This window comes from Hippocampus comes, unplaced genomic scaffold, assembly GCF_001891065.2.
Source record: "Hippocampus comes isolate QL1 unplaced genomic scaffold, H_comes_QL1_v1.1 scaffold76, whole genome shotgun sequence".
NCBI classification, from domain to species: domain Eukaryota; kingdom Metazoa; phylum Chordata; class Actinopteri; order Syngnathiformes; family Syngnathidae; genus Hippocampus; species Hippocampus comes.
In genome coordinates, this window is record NW_017805277.1 from 3,300,542 (window position 1) to 3,320,947 (window position 20,406).

A 20,406-nucleotide genomic window follows, 5' to 3' on the forward strand; every position below is an offset into this window, starting at 1 on the left:
TCTCAAGATGGAGAAATAGCTAATGGAGGGTAGCTATCCACCCACAGCCCTACCACAGTCATGCACAGACTTCACACAGTCTCTATCTTGTGTGGGTCCAACTAAAACAAGAGGACAGAACATTTTGGGCAGGCTCAGCGACAGAGTTCGTTGTTGCCTTATAGGGTGAAATTTGTAGCAAAGGAGAGATGGCCGTTGTTCCCAGACGGTGCAGATTCCGTCAGGACATGTCAAAAGCAGGGGTGAAGTCTGAGTCCCGAAACTAGTAAGCATTGTGTCCTTGCCAATACACACAGACACATTGAGCAATCAGCTGTGTGATATGTCATCCATCCAAAGACACCCAACACTTTGATTGATGCAGTTAATGGATCAGCACCAAGTTGTCATAAATACCCATCTCTGTAAAATAGGAACCTGAAGTGAGCCAATACGATCATCCCCTGAGAAGTTAATGTTGAATGTACATCAGGTGGTGTATTATTGACAATTGCAACGGTTTTATGCAAATACTTTAGAATAGAAGCAATTTTTGCATCATCCTTCTGACAAACAAGCACATGCCGATGACAATACTATACCGTACAGGTATATGGCAAAGGAATACTGATGGGAAAATCTTCAATATACAGCTCGTCCTAAAATGTATATGCAATCTTAATTTTGAAATTCAATGCCGATGCCTTCTTCTATTTGTTGGTGTTTGTGTAAATGCTTCAAATATTGCATTTGAAATTATGGGTAAAATCATTTTGGATCCTCTTTTTTTAACCTAAATCCATCCATCCATCCATTTTCTGATCCGCTTAATCCTCACAAGGGTTGCTGGGGGTGCTGGAGCCTATGCCAGCCATCTTCGGGCAGTAGGCGGGGGACACCCTGAACCAGTTGGCAGCCAATCGCAGGGCACACAGAGACGAACAACCATCCGCGCTCACAGCCTCACCTAGGGACAATTTAGAGTGTTCAATCCGCCTGACATGCATGTCTTTGGAATGTGGGAGGAAACCGGAGTACCCGGAGAAAACCCACGCAGGGGGGAGAACATGCAAACTCCACACAGGGAGGCCGGCGCTGGAATTGAACCCGGTACCTCTGCACTGTGAGGTCGATGCGCTAACCACTGGACCACTGGGCCGCCCTAACCTAAATCTTTCTTTTTTTTTTTTTTAAATATGATTGTGTGATTGATATTTGCCATTTCTGTGCCGTTACCATGCCATGCAATAGAGTCACTTATTCCCTGATGATGGAGAATCCCTGTTAGTGGATTTACATGATGGCTTTCTTTCAGTATCATTACCCTCCGCTGATTTGAGAGAAAAGAAAGCGCTCATTGAGTGACAACTGAGGGAGGAGAGCATGCTGAGTCACAGGAACTCAAAACCTGGGAACCATCGTTCGAGCCAAGCATTGGGACTACACGCACAATAACTAAAATGGGATTCAAACAAAGGGGAACTTCTGCTACTCCCAAAGGAGGTGTTGGAGGCAACGTAGTGATGTCTCATAATGACTGCAATTTCATCTGAATGGGGAACGCAGCTCAACAGCTGGATGATGTCGACCATCATCTGGTGCCGTTTACCTCGCCTCTCTTGTTCCAAATGGAAACAGACCTTTTAAATTTGAATCCAAATACTTACTTAGTACATGTGTCCGAATAGAAACTCACCCAAGTTGAGCTCAGTGAAAGGCAAAAGTTGTATTCCACTATTGAAGTTGCCTGAAAGACATTAAAAAAAAAAATACAGAAATGTTCAGCCTGGTTCAAATGAAACCTACTGCTACTATTACTAAAATTCTTATTGGTGATGTTCTTTCGAGACAATCTTCAAGTCAAGTCTCTAATGGTTGTAACCTCAGCCTTCCACCATCTGCTACATGACATCTGCTCTGCTTGTAACCCTGTACAGTGAACAAAAACGCAGTCTGCTGCACTTGTCATATTTCTAGTGTCTCTTAGTAAACATTTGTGCTGATTACTTTTTTTGCGACAAAGATTTGAGTAGAGACTTCCTTTCAAACTGAACAACTCCGATTTGAATTGGCACCCTATAGATCCCACCCCTCTATACACTTGACAGTAAAATTAATTTTATGCATTATTCACAAAGAAATTGCCCTGAATAACCAAGCAAAAATGCTATTGGATCTTAATATACCCAAAAACGTATTCCTTTTGTTTCTTTATGTTAAATGTTCTGTAAAGAGCTATGTTACAGCGGCATCTGTTATGAAAGTGCACTATCAAGATGTAGTCTGCTTTAGCACATTGAAAAGTGTTGCGGAAGTAATTTTTGTGTCATTTTGCACAATGACAACCTAACCTCAGTGGGGGGTTATTTAGCTATATTATCGTGTAGTTGTAGAAAGACCTCCCACGATGTTGTGCAGTTCTGCATGACTGGAAATAATCACAATGCTGTACAACTGTCAAGCTAAATTTTGAATACTGTTTTGTGGAATAAGTCGCGACGATCAGAATATGCAGTTGTAATAATAAAGCACTTAATCTGACTTGCGTGTAAAGAGCAAAGGTAGCTTACTGCTATGGCTTGTAACAGGCTCACTTTATAGGTTTCGTGCTTCGTGTTGTGGTTTGGCTAAAATTCGCAGTGCTGCCTCATTATAAGACATACATTGAACTTGAATAATAGTTGCTCTACTCTTGAAAATCACCGGAGTTGTTAACAGAGTTAAACTCACGTTTCTGGGGGAGCATGGGTAGGGGATCCACCTGATAAACATGAAATAAATTTGCCTTTGGTTTTTGTTCATCCCCATCTTTATCTTTTATTGTCTCCATCTCTTCTGCCAACTGACCGCGGTTGTCCTCCTCGGAATCCACAACAATCATCTCACTCTCAGTCATTGTCAATCCCAGCGTCGCCTCATTCTCCTCATTGTCTCTGGCAGCAAAGCAACCATCACTCTCTGCAGAGTAGACCACACTCTCCTCTGAATTCATATCAAAGAACTGATCCTCATCAATAACATCAGATGGAGTGGGTGGAATCAAATTGATCTCACAATGCACCGAGAGGCTCCCAGAAGCAGGGGTGCTGTCATTGCCTCTTCCAAACAGAAAGTGGTCCTCTTCTTCATCTTCATTCTCTTCCCAGCTGTTAGGAGTGTGATTGTGTCGAGCTCGAGGCTGAAGGGGCAGAGACGAGAGATGCTGCAGTGGCTTCTTCTTTCGTACCCTTGGGCAGGCTGACACAGAGCTAGCCGAGCGTCCCATGTTGCTTCTCGGAGTCACGGGCTCTTCCTCAAACATACCAAAACTGGTGTTAACTATCCCCAGATCCTCCACTGTAATGTGGATAGTCTCCTGATTTCCCGATCCCCTTTGATCCACACGTAGAGTGTCACCATTTATCATCTCCTGTTCCTGCGACTGATCCCGCTCTTCACCTTGCAAGCATGAACAACAGAAGACCCTATGAGAAAGATGCTGAGTTCTCCTTGGAAACCAACGAGTCTGCCGTAACTTGGAATTCGCAACTGGACTTTCCATGACAATGACTCCCGAACACTAAGCTGGTTGCTTACCAGTTTAACAGACCCCTGAGAAAATGCATCTGCAACCCAAACACTAATTTGCAACATGGGTTGCTAAGGGAAAACATTTTACACACTGCTGGCCAGGTGAGCACTTGAAATGAATGGAGGGTCTAAGGAGTGTCCTTTGATATGTTAAACATCATCATCATCATGTGGACAACATGTCTTTCAAAGGGCTGCAAAATGCAAAGCAATAGATGAAATTGTAAATATTTCAAATGTATAACTTTAAATACATTTTACAAACTAATGGCTGCTTTTAAGTTCTAGTGAGAGATTTCAACTTTTTTTAGTCTTGCAAGTTTGTTACCTCTGCAAAAACATTTGCAATGGGGTTTAATTCATTTTAACAAATTTTTATTGTCTTGTGTGGACTTGTGAAATGATTACTCTTACCAGGATGTGTTCAGTTTCCCCGTGGGTCATCCACTGGCAGTTTAACAGTGCGTTTGGAAAAAGGTGAGTATATGGGCCGGCGGATGCTTGGCTGAAGAACCCCTATGGCTCCAGATCCTGCATGCCCAATCCTGTTGTCTGCTGTATGGTTTTCCAATTTACGCCTATCAAATGCATCCAACAACATGTATGCACATAACACTATTTGTCTGTCTGTGCCAACTGAAAACAAGTAGCAGGTTAAAGTGTACCTCCAACAGCCCATTTTGAGATATTGACTGAGAAATGGCGCAATATTGGATAGTTTGATAAATATCTGGTGTTCCCATCTTTGTGTCTTTCGTCTTCTATTCGCCAAACCATGTACCATTCTGTGTCTTTGCCATCCCTGTGGCTAATTTTAATCCAAGGCGATGAAAGTGATGGGATAATGAAGCTTCAAATTTGCTTCATGAACCAGTTGCTGTATTTTTGTGACTCCTCAGAACTATCTGTTAACTGAGAGCACACTGGCCTGCCAATTCATAGACCCCTTTGTTTAAACCAACAGTGCTATCTAGAGGAGCAATATATATATATATACACACACACACACACACACACACACACACACACACACACACACACACACACACATACACACACACACACCTGGTTCATGAAGCAAATTTGAAGCTTCATTTTCCCCTCACTAGGGACTTAATAAAGAAGCGGAATGCATTTAAAAAAAAAAACAGCAAGATACTGTTGTTGATTGACTGTAAATTTAAAGACTTTTGTTCCAGCGAAGGCTCTATCTCCCTGTGACCCTGAATCGAATAAGCGGTCCTAAATATGTCTGCCTGAATTGGACTTGTATCTGCACTTTATTTTCATCCATCCATTATCCGAACCGCTTCACGAGGGTCAGGGGCGTCCTGGAGCCGATCCCAGCTGTTTTCATGCAGTAGGCGCGGTACTAAAAACAAAAATCTGCCCTGTGGTAGTAATTCATGCACTGGCCAATATAACTGTATTCAGTTTTGTTTGGCAATGACAGGAATTATTATAACATAATATAGTATCATATGTATTGATTTATTTTCTAACATAACATGAGATGGGTAACTTGTTTATTTTACTTGCAGCACATGTCGGTACTTTCAGGGAGATACCAGCATTAGTCTAGAGACTGGGTGGCTTTCCTCCCATAACATCTCTGATGCTAATGGGAAACTATGTGTGTTCAGTTTACCTCACATTAGAATATACCACAACAAAGCAAAGAAACGGAAGAAGTTCACAGCGGTCAAAGCACAATTGGCGCTGTGAGGAATGTTGCAACCAGGGAACAGATGAAAGCTATTTTATCAAATATGAGGCAGTTAGAAATAGATCGCACCATATATGAAGCAATTTAAATTGAATCTATACTAGCAATCAATACTGCATGCCCAACAGAGGAGGGCAGAAGAGAGCAGGCTTCCAACACTGACAGGACAGAAACATAAACCAGAGCCCACCACTACTTAGAACCACCTCCTCTGGTATTCACAAGTCTGTATAGAGTTAAACCACACAAGTGCTTTTCATTCACAGCCCTTTAAAGCCGGCTTTCGTGATATCTTGATCCACTATTTGAAAATGTATCAAGTTTTGTCATAATCCTTTTTACATGCTGTTTTAATATATCCAAGGGGTAAGGAACCTAAAGAGATGTATGTAAGATTAATGTCCCCATCCTCGTTTTATGGCTAATGTTTGAAATCAGCTGAAAATCAAGCGACCAAACTGACAAATTTATGAAAACTGAGATCCTTATGAGAAATGCTAGGAGACAGATACAGCAGACAAAGATGAATGCAACACAGCTGCTATTGCCTGGGGCCACTTCTCGGAGAAATGAGTGAGACAGACACAGAAAGCCATTAGTCTCTACTCCCACAGTGACGATGTAAATTTCAAACAATCCCAATCATTTGTGTTTAACTCGGCCTCAACGGGATTTGTTTGATTCTCTCTTTGGATTCTGCCTTAATGGACGTCATGTTTTTTTTGCTGAGCTGCTCTAAATGCTCATACATAGGTCCTGGAGTGTCCGAGTCTTCTTTAAGTGAGTCTGGATGGCCCCCAGAAAACCATTAAGCCAAAATCAACACTGGTTCTTAGCTATTAACATGGAGAACACCCTCACCTCTCTCTACGTGGGAGACATGTTCTACACTTGCTGTGACAGTCAACTTTCCTTCACCATCAAGATCCGGAAAGTACGGACATGCGTGCAGCCAACACGACCTTGCCTTGGACAGTCAGAATTTCGACTTCAGTGTCTTCCAATCATAACAGGCTCTTATTTATGAGCATATCTTTCGGTTTTCCACCATTGAAACATTCGTGGAAGTCAGACTTCAAGAGTGTGCCAGATATTTGCAGCTTCCCTTGTGGCTGACATTTAATAGCATGAGAAAAGGAGTTTAGTGGAGGGAAGAAGAGGGCAGTGACCTTGAGAACTCGTGGTTTGAACTTTCCCCTCTATTTCCCCACCAGTACTCCGCTCCCTAATCAATTACTGTTAGCAGTCAGGAGACCACCAATGATTAGCGGGAGCAGGGCAGACGTGGTTTAGGGGGTTGAAGTGTGAGGAGGGGGCACAGGAGTGGGGGTTAGGGGAAGAGGGTTGGGAAGAAGTCTCTCAAACTGCTTTGATCTAAACCAGCATGGGAAAAGTGAAACATTGAAATGAGCCTTGAAAAGTTGTATTTATCAGTGACAATAAAAAGAAAACGTCCTACAGTAATTTGGACACACATAAGCAGATACCAAATATTGTTTACTGACAGGAGACCGACCCATTACCGAATCATTTAGGGGTTTTTCTGACTGTGAGAATGAGAGCTGTTCTCACGGTCGGCGTGGCTACAAAGCTCAACAAAGTCACTTGTTTAAGATTGGCTGATTGTCTCGTTTGGATCTAAGTGATTGATGTTTAATTGGATGAGAGGAACTCTTACGCCACACCCACGGTCAACTGTTTTTCTCTCATGTTTTACCTTTTTTTTTTTAACCGCGCTTTCCATCTCTTATTTTGCAGCCTCTCACCATTAACTTTCTAAGTTTATCTCTTTTATAGGGCCCGGTCACCAATCAGCCATCACAAATGTCATCATTTCTCCGCTCTTGTTTCAGGGCCAGAGGCAAAACAGCGCAAATGGTTTATGTTTGAGTGGGTGAGCGAGATATACACAGACGGACAGATTAAATAAAGCAAGATAAAAGGGGCCGAAAGAATGAAAAGACAAGGGATGTGATCCAACGAAGGGAGAAACTTGCTCGGACTGTACACAGCCTCCACTGCAATAGGCAACTAGAAACCTGCCTTACGAGATGCGACTTCCCCCAGGGCGCTCCGCGACTCATTTTTCTCTCAATAAGCGCCACTAAACACTTGTGTCTCCACTTTTCCCATGGGAACACCATTTTGTGTCTTTGCCAAACACTCTGATAAAGTTATCTCACTTTGCTCATGTTCCCCTTTCCGGATATGCCCTGTTGAGACTAGCGGTGAGCAGATAATGTGAAATCAAATTATGTTTTTATCTGTCAATTCTGAGCCAACTCTGATTATCGTCACTGCGCATCACCGAGCAACGTTAGCTGGACTCTAACTCGAGCAGATTCGGAATTTAGTGCGTGGTATTGTTTGTTGGCCTAGGTTTGTGTTTTGTCATGGGATGTTTTTCACAGGCAGACAAGGGTGGTCACTGCGATGCCTCATCGGGCAGGCATCTCAAAGCTCCTGTCATGAGAGTTTAGAACGGGCAAGATCAAGGACAAAGGCTTCCAAATGGCATCTTGTCCGTTTGAGGTCTCTGAAGAGGTGCGTGTGCTTTCAAAGAAATCACTGCAAATTAATTTTAACACTCAGTGAAAAGACAGATTAGTGCCGAGACACTGGCACAAAAGGGTGTTAAATTCGATGAGCAGCACGCTTGACAACAGGCCAGACCTGGGACACATTAGCCTCAGCTGCCAAGAGTGACCTATTTTCACCAAAAGATGAGGAAGGATTTTTAGCATCCTCTATTGTGAACGTAAGGCCCTGCAAAGCACACCACTGGCGGCTCATCTACATTCCCCCATTTCGGGCACCATGCCCTTTGATGCCTCTTGTGAGATTTTAATTAAGTGTGTCAGGTGATTAGATGGTCTGTATTGATCTGGGGTGCAGATGTTTCAAGAGCCAAGCAGGGCAAATAGCTCTATAAAGAATACAAACACGGGCCTTAACTATTGTGGCGGAGACTTCAGTGACAGACCCTCTCTCTCTCTTCAAGCAAGAAAGAAAAGTGATTTCAGCTTCAATTATCATCTGCTGGAGAGGAAATAGTGAGCAGATGGTAACAATGGTCACTGGCCTCAACACGATTGGCTCTGTTCAGGGATGTCTTTTTCTTTGGGGCAAATTTACCGTAGCTTCATGAGTTTTCATTGAACTGTTAATAAGGCGCAATAGTAATATTTTCTATAATGGTCACAAATATCTAACTATCTTGATCATGTAAAAGCCACATGTTCCTCAACTTTGTCTTAAATGTGTAAAAGTAGATGCTCGTAAATCTATGCAAACATTGCACGATTTTACACAATTTTAATAAACAATTTTACAGCTTGAGTAAATTCTAGTTCCAACATGCAATACTGACAAAAAAAGGTGAACAATGTCGGTAACAGTTTATGACATCTCAACTAAATTTTGAAAATAATTTATTGCAATTACAGCAATATATTAAAAAAATGTATGCCAACTGCTTCTAACAATATGATTATAGAGGGCACTTTGTTTCCTAGCATCTCTGAACTTTTTGTACAAACATGCTTTTATGTCCCTTTTCAGATGTGATATTTATGATTTGAAGGTTTATCAAAAATATTGAATGTGTCATAAACCACGCTCTCACATTCTTTAATACAGTCCAACATGTTTCAATTCGTACGGTTGCGTGATTGATTTTAAATGTATTATGCAACACACAGTTTATAGTTCATGCCGTCATTGTGAAATGCTTGTCAAGAGCTTGTCCCACTACTACTATGTTTGGGGTCAAAGTTAAAAAAAAAAACATTCAAATATTTCCCTTTTGATATGTATTAGAGGACAATAGTCTTTATAATTCGATTCACAACATGGCAGATTGAAATAAGTCATTATTCGGAAATGCTGGTGTACACCAAACCAACATTTCATTCAATTCATATGAAAGTATTTAATAAAATGTTTTACTGTGTCTTTCAGTACCATTAAAAAATGCATAACATGTCAGAAAAACAGTCCAAAGAAAGCTGCCCGCAGCAGCTCCTAAAATGTATAAGCTACCACTTATACATTTTGCAGTATCCTCACACACAATGTTATTTTTGTTTTGAGCAAGGAATTTTTCTCTTGGGAGCAAAACTATTACATCTGGCACGGCTGATTCACAATCCAGTCGGAAATAGCTTGTGCTAGTGTTGGACCAATAATCTTGGGGACAAATAAATCATTTTGGGGCTTCTAATTTATATAATTTGTGGTATCGTCATTTAAGTGGCATGCTTGTTGAGTGACACCACATACAAATGATGTTATTTGTCATCTGTGATGGAATATGTGTGCTCTTTTCCTCCATTCCGAGTCCTTGTCGATGAGGGCATTATTGCTGCTCTAACAAGTCGCTTTAGCCCTTATAGCCCTCGGGTTATGTATAACAAATGCCAGCCTGGTGTAAAAGCTCTTTTTGTACCTTCTAATATGCTTATAATGCGAGGTGGCAGCCCGGCCTTTAAAGGTTAGTGCTCTATGCCATGAAGCCGCCAAATTGGGTTCGATCCCCAAGTTGCGCGGTTGCCGCAAGAGTGAAAACGTCACCGGATACACGCGTTTTGCGCCAGTAGCGGATGAATGGACATCCTCTTGTGTTCAAAAACTAATGACACGTCTTGTCATTCATGATGCAATGTTAATGGTTGAACAAACTTAACGTTTTTGGGGTCTTCTGAAAATGATTCTGAAAGATGATTCCACAGATACGAGAATTCAGCACGTTTTACTGCATGGACTGTAATTTATTCTTGACAAAGCATATTCATTGTGATACAGAAAGGAAAACACCAATTGCATATTACCAAGATAACTACCGGTAATAAAAAAATATATATATATAATAATAATAATAATAATAATAATAATAATAATACAACTATGAACATGGGATATTCTCCTGAGTGAAAATTGTACATGCAATATTGTAGGAATTACAATGATTATCTTCACTTGCTATTTCAGAAAACTGGTTGATGATTGGTAGATCTAATGCTTCACACATTTCTATCTTTTTTTTAAAGCAATTTATAATGTTGAAAACACCTGACAATTCTACATAATCATTTGCATGACCGTGCCAAAGCATTTGCAACTTGTTCCAAGAAATGAGAAACTGCTTTTTTGCTGTGCACAAGTGACTCAATGTTGTGAAAATGGAACAAGTAGTTTTGAGGAATTAAATTCTGATCTGAGAAATGTACCAGAAAAACCTGTAATGTGAATATGTTGTTTCCAAAATCAAACACACAAAACAGTCAAAGAAAACTTTTCACTAAAGTCTGACAAGATATGCTTGTGTGACCTACAGTCATACAACGTTTTAACCATTTGTGGGACCTTCTTGGGGTTTTTTGTTATTTTTATTTAAATCAAGTCCAAAGCGTACAACTCTAAAGGCATTTGTTTATGGAGTTCAACTGTACTTTGCCACTTTCTGACATGGTTCCTTTTTCTCTTTCAAAGTCAAGGCAATGTTCTAAATTATCACAATAAACTCTTCATACAACAATGTCGTTAAACAGAGTTGCTTTGATTATTTTCCCTCGTCATCAAACAATCTTGCTATCAAACAGTCTTGCTATATTACACATAGGCTGCTTGAATGGCAAATTTGGAACAATAACAGTCCTCTCATATGCTATCAAATATATATTAGAAGGACCCAAAAATAGCTTAGATTGCTGAATCTGGTGCGGTACTATTCCCAATGATCCAGTGTGCTATATGCACCAGCTGCTTCCGACTTCGGCTGATAGTAAAATAAGCGAACACGGCCATGTTGTTAGCGTGAGTAGGATTTGGACACACAAGCCCTTATTAACACAATCACGTCACACCCCCCTTGCCCTATCCCGGGCTTCAATGGAATTCATCGGAATCTGACGGCAGACAGGAAGTCCTTATTGTACTAGTGCCGAGATCCCGGAGCCAGACAGCATACAGGAGCGATGTCACCCCTGGCCGAGCTAGGCATATCTTTGTGCTTGCTCACCGCGTAACAAAGAAGCAAATAAACACTGTTACCCTCATCGGTCTTTAACTGTCATTTCAATTAGGCAGTGTAGTGATGGAAATCCGTGGCCTGTGTTTTTCCCAGCCACACTGTTACCTCTGACCCCCGCGGCTCGTGCCTGAGGTGATTTTCTTTATTAGTCCATGGGGTCAGTATTTAGCCCCATAGCCATCAGTAGCGAGTTTAAATCTGCAGAGTCAACACTCTGCCTTCCTGGCTGTTAGCTGCATTAACACACCGAAGCCGCACAGCCCTTCCACTCCCACTCCCCAAACATCCTCCCTAAGGCCAGATAACATCTCTGGCCCATCCATTCACGAAGCAACCCAAAGCCCTGTGCTGCGAAGCTGGGGAGGTATTCCGTGACGTCTCATCATTATCATGATCAAATCAGTTTAAGCCACAGAAGGTTAAAGTTGTGAAACTGTCAGAGATGTCTTGGAATGCAGTGACTTCCACGGGGTGTAAGAAAGCGATGAGGATCTTGAGCTTTGATTTCAAACATCAGCGATTAATGGTTATTAGGAAGAGAGTAACATTTTAAAAAAATGGACAACATGCAGGTCTGCTGATGCAACCGTGTCGAATTCAATGTCTTCACTCTTCCCCAGATTGTCAACTAATTGCAAAATAGAACTAAAGGGAAGAGTGTTCACCAAGTGGTATATTTTCAAAGAAACCAAGCGTTTGGCACTGTAACAGTGCATGTTTTGTTAGTGTAAATCATGTTGTTTAATGAGCATTCTCAAAGTCTCTTCCATTGTGGTTTCACTCTGAGCTGTGATCCTGCTTGGCTTTTTCTTGCATTTTTCTCAACATATTCCATCAATTCTGTGACAGAGAGGAGACAAATGGTAATTACAAGGGGGCATAAATCTGCTCAAGAATAAAAAAAGGATGTAGTTATAATTCACGAATTAAAAAAAAACAGTCTCATAACAGGACGGGCTGTTTCTTTTTTCTACTACCTAAGAAAACAAGAGTTGCACTCTCTTTGCCAATATTTTATTTACTTTAACCATAACATTGGTATCCATGCATGCCTAAAATATAGCAGGGGTAAGGAACTCGGGTTCCTCGAGAGCCATATCTTGCCTGTTTTAGATCCTTAATCCAGCACACCTGATTCAAACGATCAGCTCATCAGCAAGCTCTGTAGAGGCCTGAAACGATCATGATCGATTGAATCAGGTGTGTTGGAGTAGGGAGTGCTCTAAACAGGCAGGACATGGCTCTCGAGGAACCGGAGTTCTCTTCCCTTGGTAGGTAGCATGGGGTTGACAGTATCTGGGACAAATCCACATTTGTGCCCCCTAATCCTGGGCACACACACGATAATTTCAAAACGTTTCTTTTCAAATCTATCACAAAGTATATGAGTAAATTGGCTGCAATGGAAAGTCAAAGCTAACACTTCAAATGCTTAGACTGATGTTATCTGAAACTGATTTGACTGGTCTTATGCTTTCTGTAGGTGTCTGAAGAGAAAATTGTTGTGGACTGTTGCAAACAATCAAGAAGGTTAAGAGCTTAAAAAAAAAAAAAAAGAGACAAGAGGCCCCTCATAACTTTTTTTCCTGCTTTTCATTCATTTTGTGTTGGCAAATTGATGGAAACGGCTCATGCTCGAGAATGCAGAAGCAAGCATGTCAGCATGCATAACAAACAAAATCATGCATCACTCTACTTGTTTACATCGTCCCATAATGCAAAAGTGCATTTGGGAAAGGAAAAAAAAAATAGCTAACAGCTTAGAGCTTCAAGTTCTCATATCTGCCTATGACCATGACAAACAGGTAGCAGCAGCGGGGCCCAAAGCGAAGTGGTGGTAGGCAAATGTGAAGCATGAACACTACTCCTTGTACTGCTACGGCTATAGATGCCGTATCTTTTTTCCTTCTTTTGAAATTCCGTGCCCCCACAAAATATAGTGCTTGGAGTAGAGACCCCTCCTCCTCCTCAATCTCAACCCCTTTAGCTACCTGAACTTAATCTCATAGGAGATCTTAGCTCCACAAAACCCAGTCAATTTGAGTAAGATGATGCCTTGTTAGTGGTGGTCTTTAAAGACCAGGGAGGACAATAGATCAAATACCAATGACGATGCTTTGAACCATTGTCTTTCCTCTCTTCCCATCTATTACTCCTGCCCAGTGCAGCTGACCCACTTCGCTTCCTGGTGCACGGTTTGCCTTCTGCTGGAGTGAAAGTGACACTTTTTCAAAGAGCTTCCGACCGAGATAACTTCTACTTAAATAAGGACATAGTATTTGTTAACAGCCGTACGGATGCAGTAATCTGCTAAAAGCCTGGTATTCCCCGACTTGAGTGCCACTTTGACTCTATGCTGGTGGACAATGTTTACTCCAGAGTAAGGAATTACAAATGAGATGTTATGAATTTAGGTTATTATTGCTTGCGTTGCAAAAAAAAAAAAAAAAAAAATTAAAACCTCTTAAACTTTCTGGATATAGTCATAACAGGACGGGCTGTTTCTTTTTTCTACTACCTAAGAAAACAAGAGTTGCACTCTCTTTGCCAATATTTTATTTACTTTAACCATAACATTGGTATCCATGCATGCCTAAAATATAGCAGGGGTAAGGAACTCGGGTTCCTCGAGAGCCATATCTTGCCTGTTTTAGATCCTTAATCCAGCACACCTGATTCAAACGATCAGCTCATCAGCAAGCTCTGTAGAGGCCTGAAACGATCATGATCGATTGAATCAGGTGTGTTGGAGTAGGGAGTGCTCTAAACAGGCAGGACATGGCTCTCGAGGAACCGGAGTTCTCTTCCCTTGGTAGGTAGCATGGGTTGACAGTATCTGGGACAAATCCACATTTGTGCCCCCTAATCCTGGGCACACACACGATAATTTCAAAACGTTTCTTTTCAAATCTATCACAAAGTATATGAGTAAATTGGCTGCAATGGAAAGTCAAAGCTAACACTTCAAATGCTTAGACTGATGTTATCTGAAACTGATTTGACTGGTCTTATGCTTTCTGTAGGTGTCTGAAGAGAAAATTGTTGTGGACTGTTGCAAACAATCAAGAAGGTTAAGAGCTTAAAAAAAAAAAAAAAAGAGACAAGAGGCCCCTCATAACTTTTTTTCCTGCTTTTCATTCATTTTGTGTTGGCAAATTGATGGAAACGGCTCATGCTCGAGAATGCAGAAGCAAGCATGTCAGCATGCATAACAAACAAAATCATGCATCACTCTACTTGTTTACATCGTCCCATAATGCAAAAGTGCATTTGGGAAAGGAAAAAAAAAAATAGCTAACAGCTTAGAGCTTCAAGTTCTCATATCTGCCTATGACCATGACAAACAGGTAGCAGCAGCGGGGCCCAAAGCGAAGTGGTGGTAGGCAAATGTGAAGCATGAACACTACTCCTTGTACTGCTACGGCTATAGATGCCGTATCTTTTTTCCTTCTTTTGAAATTCCGTGCCCCCACAAAATATAGTGCTTGGAGTAGAGACCCCTCCTCCTCCTCAATCTCAACCCCTTTAGCTACCTGAACTTAATCTCATAGGAGATCTTAGCTCCACAAAACCCAGTCAATTTGAGTAAGATGATGCCTTGTTAGTGGTGGTCTTTAAAGACCAGGGAGGACAATAGATCAAATACCAATGACGATGCTTTGAACCATTGTCTTTCCTCTCTTCCCATCTATTACTCCTGCCCAGTGCAGCTGACCCACTTCGCTTCCTGGTGCACGGTTTGCCTTCTGCTGGAGTGAAAGTGACACTTTTTCAAAGAGCTTCCGACCGAGATACCTTCTACTTAAATAAGGACATAGTATTTGTTAACAGCCGTACGGATGCAGTAATCTGCTAAAAGCCTGGTATTCCCCGACTTGAGTGCCACTTTGACTCTATGCTGGTGGACAATGTTTACTCCAGAGTAAGGAATTACAAATGAGATGTTATGAATTTAGGTTATTATTGCTTGCGTTGCAAAAAAAAAAAAAAAAAATTAAATCCTCTTAATCTTTCTGGATATAGTCCTCTCGTAGTTCCTTTGTCTTCTTTCCTTGCCTCTCCCGACCCATGAAAAGCATTGGCCCTGAAATATGAGTCATCCACAGGGAGCTCAAACAGAAGTGTGCTCAGGAGAAAAGTTGGGCAAATTAATTACATGGTGGCTGAAGAAGACATCAATTTCATCATGCCGTTTTGCAATACAAGAATTGCACAGACATCTCTCAAGGAGAGGCCACTTGTAAAACTGGATGGGATTTGATGGGGGAGGCCTGCCAACTTCCATGTCCTGTTTCCACGGGGGGGGGGGGGGGGCACCAGTGTAATCATCATTATGGATTTGAACTTTTGGTATCAATCTCTGTCTGCATGATAAAGACCATGATGACACAGAGAAGTTGATTGCTCACCGAGGGTGGAGCTCATGCATATTTGTCTGCAGTTCTACGGTAAATGTTGCTGTCTCCACCCAAGCTCTAACCACTGCACATTTTCTCTGCCTGAGCTGTCTGCAGACATATTGCGCACGCCGCATGTGCCCTGATTCCATCAAGCATTTCCATAAGACAGGACCGCAAGGAGGCTTTATAATGACAAAACAACATGTATGTGTTCAGCAAGAGTGAACAGGAGAAATTGTGCAAACCTCAAGCGAGCTATCGCTGGCTTCCATCGTTTTAGCCAGCTGGCAAGGGCACCTTGGCAAAAGTATCCCCCTGTGCGTAATGGATCATAAAAGTTCGCTGGGAGCCCAGTTGATTGAGCAATGTAACCCAAATCCATCAGTACTGCTTTTCTGCGTAAGCTAGCATGGCGATGCAAGACTTCACCAAAACATTCTCGCGGTGCAGCAAAACACAGACTAAATGCCCGACTCTGTTTTCAGGTCTCACAAAAGACTGTGCTTCAAAACCTCTTATCAAATAATCAAACGGGGGTTGCAATTCCCCAAACTATTCTGTCTGCGAAAACAGTCCACTGAATCCATATTATACCAGTATTTGGAAGCAAAGGTTCACTGGCTTTTGAAACAAAGGATTTGGTCCCCTCCTAATGCACAATTTTTCTGCATTGTCACTTCTGCACCCGGCGGTTGTCCTGCAAATAGCATTTAAAAAGAAGTCATCTTACCTTAACACGAGCAGCATTTGTGATCATTCCACGTTAACAAGACATTATGGGTTTGCGTGCATTCTGTTAGAAGATGAGTGACACACTACATGGGCTTGAACACAAGGCTGGCTGGCTGACAGCAAAAAAAGGATTAAGTAGAATTAACAGCGTCCAGATGCAGGCCACATGCACATGCTTTCAAACACACTGACACACTGCTCCAGAAATGCAACAGCATGATCCGACACTATCCGTTGTCATCCCAGCATGCCACCTTGTTGTCAAGTGTGTTGGATCTCCATAAAAATGCGCACTGGGATGTTTGTGACCGTGGCAGCGTGACTGGCCTTGCACATGTGCTTCTTTGTTTTTGATTTGTTGTTAAAAGCTGATTATAGAGGGCCAGATGGACCTCAGTCAGTGCAATGGCACCCTCCGGCACGCGTGCACACAAACACACACACAGATGCAACACACATACATCTGTGTGCATGGAGAACAAAGAGCGACAAAGTGGGTCACCTCTACTTTATGCCAGATTAAATTTTGTGAAGAAATTTGGAATCAATGTATGTACTTCATTGCTCTTGATGGTAACCACCGTTGAATGATATCTTAAGAAGGCGTTTTAGGGCCACATTGAGTATATTGTGTGTATGATAAAATCACGGGATTAGACGAATGTGGTCGTGAAGAAAAAAGGATTCTCTGAAGTTTATTATGACTATTATTACGACCTCTCCTACGACCAAAACTACAATAGCGCTTATTGTGTCACAGAGGCACAATATTAAGAAAGGACATTTTATTACAACCAACACAGCCTCAATGGTGTAAAATTTGCAGTTTGATTGGGACTCCTAATGTATCAGATGCTCCAGAGACGGAGTTAATGGGGGGGTTCTTCTTCCGGGTGATTCTTTGTGCTGTTGTTCCCACTTACAGTATCAAGGTTCAGCTCCGTTTAGTCTTTTTTTAATCAAGGCAGGACTCTCAGTGATTAACGTTCGGCTGAACCAGGGTGTTCGCACCAATATGTTTCCTCAAGATTAGAACGAAAACTATTCTTTGAACAGAAGGAAAGAAATTAGTCAAAAAACACAGTCAGTTATTTTTCTTCATTCTCCCCTGCCCCCAAGCCCTCATTCCGGACAACAATGGGAGGGCCTGCTTATTTTAGAGAATTAAAAAGGAAAACAATTTAACCTGTAAAACGGGGTTTTAAAAGAACAGCGGAAGGGCCACTTAGACGTGACAGCGATATAAATAAGTCAAACGTTTTCTTTCTTAGTCACGCACTTTCTGAGGAGAATCCATAAGTATGCAGCATGTTTTCCATTTCCATGCATCTGACCGTTAACATGACAAATGTCTTGTTTTTCACTGAAACTTGTGCTTAAAGTTTAATCTTGGCTGTGTGACTGTTTAACCCGATAGCACACCACAGTGTGGGTAGGATATGTTGCTTTTCTTCTCTCTGTCTCTCTCTCTTTTTTTATTCCTTTTTTCCTTTCAACTAAAAAAAAGTGTTAGCCAGTCAATGATTTTGGCCTAAACCACAAGATTCTGAGTGATAATGTTGTGGGTAATTTTAAACTTTCAGTATCCTGTCAATCAATCATTTTATCCATGTTCATGGAGGTTATTATATCATTCTAAAATTATGATGATGACGATGGTGATGATGATCATCATTGTGAATTAAAACAAGGACAGTGGTTTCACCTTTGCAGCGATAGCAGCATCCATTTTTCGGAGGACTTTTTACATGCTCCCCCACTAATACGAGCATTTGGCTAAATGTCCCCAACATAACAGCAAATGATCAGTCAAAATATCCGAACAACTGCAGTTATTTGAGCATCAGATATTGGTCACATAATGCACAAAGTGGCAATGTATTGATGCATGTTGAATAGAACAATTACATTTTTGTAGTTCGTGCAGTTTTCTATTTTCTAATTGTTTTTTTGTCTGAAATGAACTGAAAAGGACATTTTTGCTGATCCGTGTATCTATATTGCTCGCTATTCTACTTTTTAACTATCAGAAGAATATTTAAAGTATGTCAAAAAGATTGAGACACGGCCACAGAGACTTTTCGGCCATGCCAAAGAAGGTCTGTTAATTCCAAAATGGTTGCTTGTTCTTGTACTATTTCACATAAGGGGGCGACTTTGCCGAGGCCATGTGACAACGTGGGACTCCACGCTTTTAAATGCATTCAGCAAGAAAATGTGCTAAGATAAGGAAGGCCAAGTAGAAGCTTGTAGAAAGGTCACAGCTACGTAAAGGCCCAACTCAAGTCACCTGTCTAATTATGTGTGCCAAAGAGGCCTAATTTAACAATTACCTAACTAAAACGTGAGCGTTTGGAATTATAGGTGTGTATTAATGCATTTTTGATTTATCATCCTCTGTATCATGCATGGGCAGATCACAGACATACAGTTGTTTCAAAGACTGATGTATAAAACGGAATAAGCAAGGACCAAAGTGGGTTTTCGTCCGTCCCTTTAATCGTGCCTGGGACTGGGATGGAAGCGCTTTAAAAGGAGGAGGATGGATTACCGTATTTTCCGGACTATAAATCGCTCCTGAGTATAAGTCGCACCAGCCATAAAATGCATAGTAAAGAAGAAAAAAACATACATGAGTCGCACTGGAGTATTCTGGTGGGAAATTTATGTGATAAAATCCAATCCCAAGAACAGACCTGTCATCTTGAAAGGCAAATAAAAATAAAAATAGGGAACAACAGGCTGAATAAGTATGTTACAAGCTAACATTACATGACGCATAAACAACGAACGCGGCTGGTGTGTTTACGTAACATATTAAGACTTATTCAGATAACTATTGCATAAAGAACATGCTAATAAGTTTACCAAACCGTCAGTGTCTCTCCAAATCACTAAATCCAATGAAATCTTCATCCTCGGTGTCTGTTTGAAACAAGTCTGCCAACTCTGGAGGTAGAAGATGTGGCTCTTCCTATTCTACATCGCTTACGTCACTCATTGTCCACTTATCAACACAGGCCTAGAGTGTCCTCTTGCGGTTTAGTGTGAAAATAACATGTGAAATGATATAATAATGTGTTAATAATTTCACACACAAGTCGCACCAGAGTATAAGTCGCACCCCGGCCAAACTATGAAAAAAACTGCGACTTATAATCCGAAAAATACGGTATATGAGTAAGGACAGAGGGACAATGACGGAAGGGTACCCAGGTCAGTGATGGAGGACGGAGGACGCACCGGCAAAATAGGGTAAAGTGCCCATCGCTGAAAATACACGGATGTAAAAACAGTTTTACAAAATCAACACATCATTATACCATCAGAAAAACATTAGAAGGCATAAACTCATGATCACATTCAATACAATTTATCGCTAGATTTGACATATGCAACCTATACGGTGCTTGGCAGGAAATGAGTTGCTCGCCACAGCTCGTCTTCAAGCTGTGGCGTCTCATCTGGTGTCTTGTGCAACTTTGCAGAAGACAGTGGTGTTTTATTTTGTTTTTTTCGGGGGGTTTTTTGTTTTTGGTTTTTTTTTCGGGTGGCTAGTAAAATATTTTCATGTCTAGACGTTGCACCAAAATAGACACACTGAATGAATTTAGCTGTGTTGTCAGCTACATCCTGCCCACAGGATCATTGTACTTTCTCATGAGTGAAACAAGGCCTCTTCCGTCCTGTGACTTCACAGTTCAATTGACCTGTCAGCCAGACTGGGAATGTTGATATCGCAATGAGGATGGCTGCGATAACGCTCCAGTCTGATTTACATTTAGATACTTACAGGGTACACTCGACTCGTACTCGAATGTAAATGTCACACTAGCAGTTCGAACTGAAGCAAATAAAGGGAGGCAAAGAAAAATACTGTATACCATAATATTGCAAGGTCCACGCTTCAAAGAAATGGGCTATTTTAAATAAGCGTGTAAATACTAATATTTTTTTCAACTGAGTCC

General features: G+C 41.3%; 1 protein-coding gene across 1 annotated transcript in view; it reads right to left on the reverse strand.

The window, feature by feature from the left end:
• LOC109516105 (uncharacterized) overlaps positions 1-16,704 on the reverse strand; it is a 29,252-nt gene extending 12,548 nt beyond the window's left edge. Inside the window, exons 1-2 of the mRNA XM_019870317.1 lie at positions 16,437-16,704; positions 1,676-1,726 (exon numbers count right to left, since the gene is read on the reverse strand). The gene's annotated coding sequence lies outside the window, so the exon portion shown is untranslated. The remainder of the gene's footprint in view (positions 1-1,675; positions 1,727-16,436) is intronic.
• Positions 16,705-20,406: the final 3,702 nt, after the last annotated feature.